The 9979-nt window shown below is 56.1% G+C and overlaps 1 long non-coding RNA gene across 1 annotated transcript; it reads right to left on the minus strand.

Moving 5' to 3' along the window:
- Nucleotides 1-2903: 2903 nt before the first annotated feature.
- On the minus strand, nucleotides 2904-4578 carry LOC149912925 (uncharacterized). The gene is made up of 2 exons (XR_016462285.1): nucleotides 4448-4578; nucleotides 2904-4229 (listed from the first exon to the last, which is right to left on the minus strand). It is a non-coding gene; the product is annotated as an uncharacterized LOC149912925 (long non-coding RNA).
- Nucleotides 4579-9979: the final 5401 nt, after the last annotated feature.

Consider the following 9979-nt stretch of genomic DNA (forward strand, 5'->3'; position numbering starts at 1 on the left):
CTCTGGAAGGAGGGAACTTGCTCTGGCTGCTATGGAGAGAAGCCATGGCTGTGCCTGACCCAGATGGGCGGGCACGAGAACTGGGGCCCTGCTGCTGGCTCTGGCTGTGGCTGCACAGGGCCACTGAGCAGCAGGCCAGACCACCCGAGGAGCTCCCCGTTGGCAGGTGCCTGCAGAAGTGTGGGCCCAGCCTCCTGCACAAAGATGTTTCACGGCTCTCATGGTGGCATGACTGCAGCCAACAGGTCACTGGGGTGCTCTCAGGTCTGGCAGTGGGGCTGTACCCTTGCACTCGGGGATGCTGGCAGCCTGGGATGGTTGGTCATTCAGCACGGACCCTGGCACTGAACCCCAGGCCTCCACCAGCAGAGCACAGGGCGGGGTCGGAGATTGGAGCCTTTTGCCAAATCCGAAGCTGCCAACTCCTCCTTACTCAACCACATCCAACCTCCCCTTCTCCACAGCTTCAAGCAATGTCAAGCCAAGGAATGCCCGACGTGCCCAGCTCCAGCAGCATGTGCATGCATGCCAGTGTGCAAATCGCCTCCCTGCCCTGATACATCATCTGGTGTGGGATGCAAATCAAAGACAGGTAAAATTCGCAGAGCAGCCTCAAGCATCACAAATGAATTAATCCAAACTGGTTAGTGGCTCTGCAGCTTGAGAGCCAAGGAATTCAACTATGGAACGGCCACCACTAATTTCTGAACAAAAGATTTAACATGAGACTGTCAAACTGAGGTTTTCAAAAGCTTTCAGCGCCTGCCTCTGCATCTCGTGAACATCCACGGCCCCATCAGCAGCAGTGTGCTTCCCAGCCAAGCGTGTGGCAGCTCACACAGGGTGGGTGTGCGGGGGGAAAAACAGCCTGGCTTGACCGACTGGCACCAAATCTCTCTTCAGCAGGATCAGCCCCTTGGATGAGGTGAGCCCTTCCTTGCCTCATCCAGGAGGCTGGAGAAAGGAAAGGCGCAGTTGTGATGAGGGCTAGATGCTGAACACAGAGTTAACAGGCTTGGGAGATAGAAAGAAGGCTGTTGAGAAATTATCAGCAGCACTCCTCTCCTCCTCTTCATGAAATCAGTTTTAAGTGTAGCACACATTCTGGTCAGCACTATCCCAACATCCAAGGCAGTGAGCACTGCTCAAGAACTGTTTTTGCTGTTCTAGCAGTGAGGCAGCTGCTTCTAAGGTCAGCTGGATGCAAGGCAACCCAGCCAAGTGTGGGTGACACTCCCACTGCACTGGTGTCAGTAGGGACAGCAAAATACGAAAGTCTTGGGTGAGCTGTTTTCAAATACAGAATGGCTGCAGCAGATGAGCCTGGAACTCACAGAGCCACACAGCTGACAGTGAGCAGTGGCAAAATGCCTCCCTACACAAACTGATGCTGTCGGTTCCTTTTCTATCGAGACAAGTTCACCGAGTCAACTTTCCATCCTGATTCCCTTCCTTCAGTCCCTTCTGCTTCCCTTCCAATGCCTGCATGACAACAGAGCTGCTGCTGCACGCTGTGCTTCAGCCAAAGGCACACACGCGGCACAGAGCCATGTGGGCATGGAGCCCTGGCAGCACGTATGGCCCAGACGGACGTCTTTGGGGTTTGCAGTTGCAGAGCTCCAATAAAGCACCCGCACGAGCCTCACTGTATGCTTTTAGCTAAAGAACACCTAGAAAACATGAATGAGCAACTGCCAGAAGTTTGCAGAAGGTGGCAACACAGAAATCATAAAAGGAGGTTCTAAGAGTTTTTCTGCTGCTTCCCAGGAAAGTCACACACACTTGTATTCACTTGCGGCTCAGGAAGCTGCAAGCTCTGCCTTTTTTCAAGCAGAACTTTGCCCACTTTCCAAGAAAACTCACTCATGCCTCTGCTGGCTTCCTCCATCCCTTCTCATGCAGGTAGATGAGGGCTCTCACACTGCATCGCCTGCTCACCCACCAGCTCTTCGAGGAGCATGGATGTGAAGCATCACCACCCAGCACCTGACAGGCTACAGCCGCTCCTGCACCGCCCTGTCAGTCAGGCCTCTCATACGCCCAGCTTGCTTCCATTGCTCGCCTGGCGCAGGCCAGAGCTCCACTTGCAGTGGCCCCAAAGTGCTCTGCAGCAGGAGGCCATGCAGCTGCCAGGCTGCTCTCAGTGCTGGGGGCTGCTCTGGAGTTCCCTTCTCTTGGCATTCTGAAAAGTGCCCTGCTGATGGCAGAAAACACCTCTTTCTGCCTCGGATTCTGACTTCTGGAAGAAACAGCTGCTTTTCTTTCATGCCCAAGATCTCCCACCAAATGAACAGCTGGATAGTGGAAAAATGAAAGCATTTTTAAACATGACTGAAGATGAGATTCCTACTTTATCACATTGGCCTGTGAGGCAGATGGTGGCGGTATGGCAGTAGAGGTTGAACCTTTCACCAGTATCCCACTGCATGTTGCCATGTGACAGATGGCGGCAGAGGGGCAGTCTGACAAAATGAGTCTGACATGACACTGCAAATGAAGCAGAGGTGTGGAACTGAATTCCTCCCTGCAGAAAAAAATGGCACCCACTGACATTCACCAATGCTGGCTTAAGGTGTATGGAGACCAATTGGTGGACGTTGGCACAGTGAGGTGGTGGATGGTGTTTCAGCACTGACACAATCACAGCGCCTGGGAAACGACTTGTCTCCACTGAGGCAGGTTTTCACAAGCGCTGCATGCAGGATCTGTTCATCTCTGGCAAAAGCGCATCCGTGATGGTGACTATGTTGAAGAACAGTGTTTTGTAGCTGAGAAGTTGCTCAGCGTTATTGTGCTCTTTGTATCTTTGTACTTAGCACTGAAATGTTTAGGAGACATTGCTTTCAGAGCAACCCATGTAATTCCTTTTGCCTTTCAGTCTTCTTACAAGCAGCTCTCAGATGGAGCATAAATCCAAAATGCTTTTATTACCTTATATGACATAACTTCCTAGACATTAAAAACTTTTCAAATCCAAATTTGAATTACAGCATTATTTTGCCAGCCTTGATCTGTACTTTCAGGTGACAAATAACGGGAGGTGAACCATAAGAGCATATTACATTCAGCAGGGACTGTTGGGTTCTGTCTCTGAGCATCACCAGGGAGAAACCTCCGGGCCGCTGGCAGCAGCGTGTCTCTGGCTGCTCAGAAAGCCTGAGCAGCTCAGTCACACCTATCCTGCATGATTCATCACACGCCTTCCAGTGAGGCAGGGAAGAAAGAGAAAAGGAAACCCAAGGAAGAGGTATGTCTCCACAAACGGAGGTCTGTGCTGGGGGAACGGGGCAGATGAAGCCATCCGCTCACACTGGAGCGCTGACACATGGCTTTGGGAAGGCGGGGATGCCAAGAAGGTCCCTCCTGGATCCCACCGGTTGTGCCCATCCTAAAGGCAGTTCTGAGCACAAAGAGGAGGCTGCCACGAATTCTGAATGGTGAGAAACGCCTGCACGTATGACACCTCCCTAGTGCCACGCTGATCACAGAGACCTGAGCAGATTATCAGAGGGGATAACTCTGACCAAAATCTGAGGCAGGGCAGTTTCACAACAGTTCTCGCTGTCAAAACTTGAAAGAAGTGCTAACAAGTGCAATACCACAGAGCAGTCAGGTTCCTCACCAACGTGCTGGCTGAAGACCTTGGAGCCACGTGGGCAAGCGCCAGCCCACGCCTGAGAGCACCCTGGTACCAGGGCTGCTGGAAACCAGGCAGTCCTGAGCCACGAGGGCTCTATGAGCATCCACAACCACTGCCCGTGCCCTTACCTGCCCCAGTGCAAAAGCTGCATGAAAGCGATGCAGCGACAGTACAAAGTGACAGAATCGTGTGTAAGCACTAAGGCTGGAAGAGAGCTCTAAGACCATCGTGTCCAACCACTGACCCATCGGCAGTATGCCCAGCAATCAGTGCCACGTCTCCAATTTGTGGTACAGCTCCGGGAACGGTGACTCCGTGTTTTCAGCTGAGCATCAGGCACTGACTGGATAATGCTCTGAGTCCGGGGGACACGGAACTCTCCCAGCCGAGCGAAATGACGAATCTCTGCGTCGGTTTCACGAGAAGAAAACCACAGGGAACTTCCCAAAAGTCTCGCAGTGCTCCGCAGCAGGAGGCCGCGCAGCTCACCCGGCTGGGCCCAGCGCTCCAGAGTTCCCTTCTGGCGCCGGTGTTCTGAAACGCGCCCTGCCGACGGCAGAAAACGCCCGCTTCTGCCTGGGACTCTGGCCTGCGGAGGAAACAGAAGCGACGGAGCTGCTGGTAATTTCTCAGCGGGGCGGAGGTGCCGCCCGCCCTCCCGCAGCGACGCGCAGCGCGGTGCCGCCGGGTCCCCGCGGGGCAGAGCCCGCACTGCACGGGGCAGCGCCCGCCCCGGGCGCCGCTGCCGGAGCCGCGAGAGCCGAAAGCCCCTCGCCTCGTGACGGGAGCCGCGGCCGGAACACTTACGGGCGGTCGTCGCGGAGCCAGCAGCGGCGGGACGCGCCTCTGCTGCAGCGGGCGGTAGCAGCCCGGCTCCGGCCTCGCTCGCTCCCGAGGGGCTCCGGGGCTGCGCTGTCACGGCGGCGGGGGGCGGCGCTCGCCGAGCAGCGGGGAGGGGTCGGGGCAGAGTCTCGGCGCGGACGGCGCTGAGACGGGGCGGGCGGCGGCTGGGGCGGCGGCTTCGGGGGCTGCCCGGCAGGTAGCGGAGTAGCGTGACCGAGAGATGCGGCGCGCGGAAGGCGACGAGGAGGCGGCGGTCCCGCTGCAGCGACGTGCCGATCGGCGTCGGCTCCTTCGTACCGCCGCGCCGACGAGAAGTGCGTGCCGCTTCTCGCCACGGCCGGCGACGGGATGGGGTCGAGCGGGAGCTGTGCCCGCCGCCTCTGCTCTGCAGGCTGAGCCGTACTGGCAGCGCGGGGAGCTGCCCGGGGCTTCCCCGTTATCCTCGCGGCCCTCGGGGGCGGTGTTCGCCCGGCGAGGGGTGTCCCCGCTGTCCTCGCCGTCCCCGTGTCCCCGTTGTCCTCGCGTCTCCGTGTCCTCGCCGTCCCCGTGTCCCCGCCGTCCCCGCTGTCCCCGCTGTCCCCGGCTCCGCACGTCCCGCTCCGTCGCGCAGCTTCCAGCGAGGGGCAGCGGCGGACCTCTTCTGTTCCGCTCTCCTTCGGCTCTGGGAGTTCCAGAGTGTCTTCCCTCGGCACGGCTGAACTCGCCTCGAGGCCTTTTGTGCAGGCCGAGAAGGACCAGGGCTGCCTCCGCACGGAATTCATCGCAGTACCCCGCCGTGCTGGTGGTGCAGCTCCCGGAGGCCTCAGGCCAACTGCCCCCCTTGGATGAGGATATGACTTGCACTCTGGCCGTGTCTGCCTGAGCCCTGAGGCCCGCTTGGGACGAGCATCAGCACCTCCCGGCACCCGGTCCCCGAGTGGCTCTCCTCCTGGGAGGAGCTTCCAGCACTGAGCTGGTGAACACGCCGATGTGCACACCAGCCAGTGGCTCTCCTTGTGTTTCCTATTGGCTTGGGAGTGGAATTGGGTTTTTTAGAGTATCTGGTATGATGCTATGTCTTGGTTCGAGGAGAAAAGCAATGCCGATAACACGGTTGCTGCTGAGCAGTGTTGTACAGAGCCAAGGCCATTCATAGCAAAGGGACCAAGGAGCTGGGAGGGAACAGAGCTGGGGCAGCTGACTTACACTGGCCAAAGGGATATTCCGTTCCATATGACATCACGTGGGAGGAGTTTTGAAGGGGGTGGGAGGTTGTCTGGCTCTCCAAGAGCAATCTTGGATCCGTACAGCGATACCTTTCTGGGGATACAGGAGCTCTGGCACGACAAGGAGCCCAGGTCTCAATATCTCCTTGCTCTTCCCCAGTGGCTTCCAGTCACTGCTTGGAAGTGCCTCTGCACTTTTGCCACAGGAAAGCTCTTGGAGGAACGGCTGAAGCACACGACCAGACACACTTTCCTCCTCTTCCTCCTCTTTACTTACACATTTCTCATTCTTTCTGATACGTTATGGAAGTCAGTCCAGTAATTACTAATAATTTCGTTGGACCAGATACTGTTAGCATCAAGACAATAAGGCAGCTGCCTGTGACACTAATGCTGTCACTGCAGTGTTCTCAGCCAACATTCAACTAAATGCCAGCTCCTAAATTGCCTTCTCAAATGAGCAAGCCTGGCTTTCGAAGCCTCCAGGCTCACTGTACCTCTCTTAGGGTTGATGAGCAAAAGGCCACCCCCTGTCTGAGTGGTAGAACACCACCGCTGTCTTCCTCTTTCTGAACGTGGCTTTGGAAGCAGGGCAAGGGTTAAAGATGAAAGAATACTGTGTTGCAGCCAGAAGTCCTTGCATTCTGCTTAGATGGAGGTGTGCAGTCATGAGGGAATGATGAAATACGAGTACACGTGGTATGTAATGTAATGGCACCTTCTGGTTGTGATGAACCAGAGAGCAAGGGGACAGAAATGCATGCTTTGCAGGAAAAACGTATGCATGCATGCATGCCTTTTGGCTCTCCTACACACCACACGTCAGCCCCCTCCAGCTGGTCACTGCGGCTGTCTCTACCCAGCCCAGCCAAATGAAAGTCCTTGGAGCTCTCACTTTGCCACATCACCAAATCAGCTTCTAGCTCCCCATCTTCACTGTGGTGCTGATGTTCTTTTCTGGTGAAGGCGCTTTCTGGCTTTTTTTTCCCTCTCTACTAAGAACTGCTGTGTAACTGTAGTGCTGTGCTGCACGTGAGCACACCTGCAACTCCGCCATGCCTAATGACTTGTCAGTCTGATTTTAATCCAAGCTGACAGAGGGAAGGCACCATAAACACGGTGGGATTGGCTCAGGGTATTAATTTGCAGATTTGTTTGGACGGGGCTGAAAACGGTGTCTCGTTTAGCAACAGACTGCATGTTTCCTGCTATCGCCTCTGCGCTCGTCAGCTGAGTCCAAAGGCATTTTGTGGTTTTCAGTGGTAAGGGTATCTGCTTGTGTCTCTAATTTCTCTTGGCTTCTTCCTGAAGTCAGTGGTGTTTTCAACTACAGGTGTGAGGGCCAGGGAACTTGAATCCATCTGACTTCCGATGTCTGCTAGCGACAGACGAGGCGCTCAGCACTAGAAGGGCAGGATTTCTTCTCCGGTTCTTCTCGTCACATCATGCCTGATATTAAGCAGGAAGCCGCTGGCCCTTTTGCGCCACTCGGACGTGCTTCTGCTGCGCGTTCTGCCGGCTGTCAGTTAACGGCCCCACCGCCTTTTCCTCCGTACAAGTCCGCGGCCGCCCGAGCGGCAGCGCTGCCACTGACAAGGGCGTTCCGTGGTGTCGGAGCGACCTCCAGCGTCGCCGGTACAGCAGAGCTCCTCTCAGCCTCGCCGCGGCGCTGCGCCCGGCCGTTAGCCGCCGTGCAAATCACACATCGTGGAATCGTGAAGGTTGGGAAAGACCTCTAAGATCGCCTAGTCCGACCACCAGCCCAGCCAAACCGTGCCCACTGACCACGTCCCTCCGTGCCACCTCCACGTGGTTTCTGAACACCTGCAGGGACGGTGGCCGCACCACCACCCTGGGCAGCCCGCAAAGCGTGGGCAGCAGCGGCACTGATCCGATCTGGGCCGCGCCACGCCGTGCAAGCCGTTATCTTTTAGTTGGCTTGCGCTTCTGCGCTTCTGAGAAGCGCCCTGTAGCAACTGTCTTGCACGAGTCCCGGGCGCTGGCGTGCGCTGGGTTCTGTTGTTTTCTTACTAGTAGGTGCAAGGGGCGCGATCTGTGTTAGGGGCAGGTTTTTGTCTCTCTCAGGGGCCGTCCGATTGGACCCGTCCTCTTTTTGCTGCGGCTGAGGGCAGCTAATTTGCTCTCGCCTGGAACTACGTGTGGAGTGCAGGCCCGGAAGCCGTGATGGTCGAGCCTCCTCGGACGAGCCCGAGCCGGGATTCTGTCACGCCGACCGAGTGCGTTTTGGCCAGCACCGTTGTATTGCTGCAGTCACCTTCCCCTGGAGCGCAGGGGAGAGAGGCAGGCGGGAGGCTCCTCGCAGAGAAGCGCCAGCCAAGCGCGGAGCGGCTCTACGATCGGAGCCTGCTGGCTGCTGGCTCCGTAAGGCTGCACCGCGGTTTCTGAGGCTGGCACCGCAGCTCCGCGGCGCGGTTCATGCCGAGCCCTGCAGCATCGCCGGCGCTAGAGGTCAGTCGAACGGCACGGCTCGTGCTCTCTGGCTCCAGCGGCTGCGTTCGGGCAGCCCGGCTCCGATGGCAGCTGGAGCTGGCGCGCCGTGCGCGGGGATCCCTTACAGCCTGACGTCGGGACGCCTGGCCGATCGAGATCCTCAGTAAGGGTGTCGTGGTTTGTGCACAGTCGCTGAGCCAGAGGCTCCGATCCTAGAGGCCCCGCTGCCCTGTGCTGGCCGTTCTCTTCTAGGTACCTTCTGCTCCTGCTTCTACGCCACCGAGAAAGAAAGACCTTAGCAATTTCTGGCGTGAATCCTGAATGGCAGCGTGTTTGGCATCCAGTCAGTGCCAGCTTGCAGGGGTAGATTGTCGATTATGGCTCCTTTGTGGCTGGCGACCTGCACATAGCAGGGGGGTTGAAACTGGATGATTGTTGTGGTCCCTCTCGGCCCAGGCCCTTCTGTGACTGATTCTATGATTCTTTGTAGTTGTAGTTTTGAGAAGTATATAATGTAATTTGGATTCCATTGCTTTCACACTGGCAGGTGAAATGAGTGCTTTTGGGGCTAGGTGGAGATTTAGGTCTACTTCAGGGACCGTTCAGTTGGACTCATCTTCCTTTGTCATATTTAGGGGCAGCATGATTATGCTTGCCAGGAACGATGCACGCAGTGCAGGATGGAAGCTGTGCTCACTGAGCCTGGACTAGTTCATAAGTCCTGGGATGAGCCTGGGTTCAGATTCGCTCCCACTGGGTAGGTTGGCCAGTACCATGGTATTGCTAAGGCTGTGAAACCCAGGCACTCAGACACCTTCCCGAGAGTCCAGACACGTGGGAGCACGAGCCTCCTTGAAGAGGACTGCTGGCATGCTGTAGAGTGGCTGCAGAGTTCAAAGTCTGTTGGATCGGTGGTGCTGGAACACACAGCTTCTGGAAGGCAGCAACTGCTGTGCTGAGCACGGACATCTGGACAGGGATGTCAAGGCACTGAGGTTCAGCAGCGTGAGGAGCCTTGTGCAGCGCATGAGCTCAACTGCTGCCAGAGTTTCTGCTTCCTCCTGGCTGTGCAGCTCCAGGAGCTCTGCCAGCACGCTGTGGCTGAGCGTTATCCACCGTGCAATTTTTGTCCCCCAGAAACTGTGCACAGCAGTGTCACCTATCTATCACAATAGACTCCAGCGTTGGCCACACCACACTATGCAAGCCATTCTCTTCAAGTTGGCTTGTTGAGAAAATCCCTTAGCAAAGAGACAGTCTGCCAGCAGTAACGTGATTGCTGCTCTGAAAGTAATGCTTTCTATCTTATTATGTTGTCCCATGACATCAGAGGTGAAAGTGAGGCTGCAGCCATGGCAAATACAGCAAGGGAATCACTTGCTTTGCCTGGATGGCTATGCTGTGCCTAGCGTACCGCCATTTCAGGCTCTGTTTTTCAAGAATAACTACTGAAAGTAATCACTGTGCACTTTCACATGGAATTTCAGACATGCACTGAAGTTTTAACAGAAAGCTGGTGGTCTTGTAGTATCTCAGCCAGGCATCCGAGTTCCTTTCTAGCATGAGATTTGCTGCCTGCTGGTAGCCACGTTCTTGATATCAAGATCCCTAATCTTGGTAACGGTGCTCTCTAACACCCTCAGCAGTGAGCTGGGCAGTGGGATCAAGCGCACGCATAGCGAGTTTGCATGCAGCACCCAAGCTGAGTGGTGCTGTTGATACAAGAAGGAAGGGATGCCAGCCAAATGGCACTCAACAACACCAAACACAAGGTGCTGCACCTGGGCTTGGGCAGTCCTAAGCGTAAGGAGAACTCCTTCAGAGCAGCCCTGCAGAGAAG

The sequence above is a fragment of the Phasianus colchicus genome, chromosome Z, assembly GCF_987193195.1.
Source record: "Phasianus colchicus chromosome Z, bPhaCol1.hap1.1, whole genome shotgun sequence".
In the NCBI taxonomy this organism is placed as follows: domain Eukaryota; kingdom Metazoa; phylum Chordata; class Aves; order Galliformes; family Phasianidae; genus Phasianus; species Phasianus colchicus.